At 35.9% G+C, this 1,999-nt stretch overlaps 1 protein-coding gene across 1 annotated transcript in view; it reads left to right on the top strand.

Annotated features, from left to right (window-relative positions):
- loxl1 (lysyl oxidase-like 1) overlaps positions 1-1,999 on the top strand; it is a 16,358-nt gene that overhangs the window by 13,796 nt on the left and 563 nt on the right. The gene's annotated exons all lie outside the window — the stretch shown is intronic.

Raw genomic sequence — 1,999 nt, 5'->3', positions numbered from 1 at the left:
CCTATTTAAAAGCATCCAAAAAGCAGCATGTCATGGGACCTTTAAATTCTGATATTTAAAAAGTTATCAAAAATAAAATAAATCCACTCATATCACTAATGTATGTAATCATGTCCATGCTAATGTGGTTGCAGTTTAACAGACTTTTTCTGCCCAATGTGGTATGAGGGGTGAATGTTAAAATTGTGCCATCAAATACCCGTAGATGTTTCAAAATAGTACAGTTTATTTTTATGATATTTACGGTAAATACCATAAGTTATTAATTTATAAATGTATTACATTTAATTTAATTTCAAGATAACAGTTTGATCTGAAAGATATTGAAAACATGATTTTAGTTAAAAAATGTTCAAAAAAACCACCTACCTTGGTCTTGAAAAAGTGGATTGTCTTATAATCAGGGTCGTATTATTTCCAGGTGTCCAATATGGTATACACTTGAAAATAGGTTTTGATGTATTATGTGTTTATGTACTGTAGCTGATTACAAAAGTATGAAACATTCATTTGATTAAAGGTCTCAATGCAGCAGGCCAAGGATTAACTGTTATTTTTGGATGCTGAATCCCTCACCCCAACAGCGATTTTCCAAACAGCAACAGCTGATCTTAGAAGCTAGAAGCTATCAGAGTTTTGTTAGTTCTTTCCTGCTCTTTATTAGATTTGGGAACGGTGACACTCAAGAAACCCCAAGCAAACACATCGGTTAGTCCTCATCCTAATAGCTTTTTCCATTGTAACGTTAAAACTGAGACATACCGGTAATACAAACAAGCATTTAGCCTACATGTAAACTACTCCGCCAAACTGCGTTATGCTCAAATTAAACATCGGTCAGATTTTACGTTTTTACTTATCATACTGACTGTACACTTCAATACAAGAACAATGCTTTTTACTTTATGTAGTGTTACATGTCTTTTGCATTAGTCATCATTGTTGACGATGCTGACTTTCTGCCACTTTTACGTTTTTAACCAATGCATTTAAGTGGTAAGTCTGCCACTGTTATCACTGTAAATTGTATTATAGAGCTCAACAGTCCCACCCACAGTGGGTTCCGAAAGTAAAAACACACTGTAATTTCTCCATTGACAATTGGAGTAGGCCTATAAGCCATTAAATCATAACCGTTGATGGTAGACTATAAACCAGCTACAACATGACTAAGCGATTGTATATGCTCATATACTGTAGATGCCAAAAGTTCATGGGGCACCAACCTTGTTTTGCGATAAATGTCTTTTATTCACAATGTCTTGGATAAGTACTTAATTACACACAATCCTGAACAATCCCACAATCCCACAGTGACCCCTGTAATTGGTGGCACTCATCCTGGTGAGGAGGGGGAGCTGTTAATACCCGATCTGTGCGCATGTGCAAGATGATAATCCTGTTTTACGAGGATTTACAACACTGCACGAATCACGATCTTTTCCACGCTTCTGCCATTAGCCTCCGCCGGGGAGCTAACGTTAGTTTAGCTAACAGCCAATTCGGTTAACTGCTAGCTTTCAGCTTGATTTAGTCTAAAATAATGTTAACTTAAACTTAACACTGGGAAAAGCAGGCTATAGCTGACATAACAGCTGTTATATATATTAAGGGTTATTTTCAGGTTTTATTTTGAATGTCTTTTAAAGTTATTACATGCTGTCTCAGCTAGCAGTTGGCCAAATTAGCTGTTAGCTAAACAAACTTTAGCTTCCTTTATTCAGTGGTGCGCTGTGGTTTGTGGGATGAGTAGTTCCTTTGCTCGATAATGAAAATATGTGCACAGTCTTGTACCCTGGACTTTTTTTTGTTTGTTCTTTCACTCAAAATAATATGTTGTGTGCATATGAGTCACGCCGTAGCTGGTTAGCCTAAGGCATGGGCTAAAATTCTTTATATAGATTAGATTAGATTAGATTATACTTTATTCATCCCTCAACGAGGAAATTTTCGTTATTACAGCAGCAGCATTTTCTTCAATAACAGCAAAAAACAAAAA

Source organism: Etheostoma spectabile, chromosome 1, assembly GCF_008692095.1.
Source record: "Etheostoma spectabile isolate EspeVRDwgs_2016 chromosome 1, UIUC_Espe_1.0, whole genome shotgun sequence".
Taxonomy (NCBI): domain Eukaryota; kingdom Metazoa; phylum Chordata; class Actinopteri; order Perciformes; family Percidae; genus Etheostoma; species Etheostoma spectabile.
This window is presented reverse-complemented; position numbering and strand designations above follow the sequence as displayed.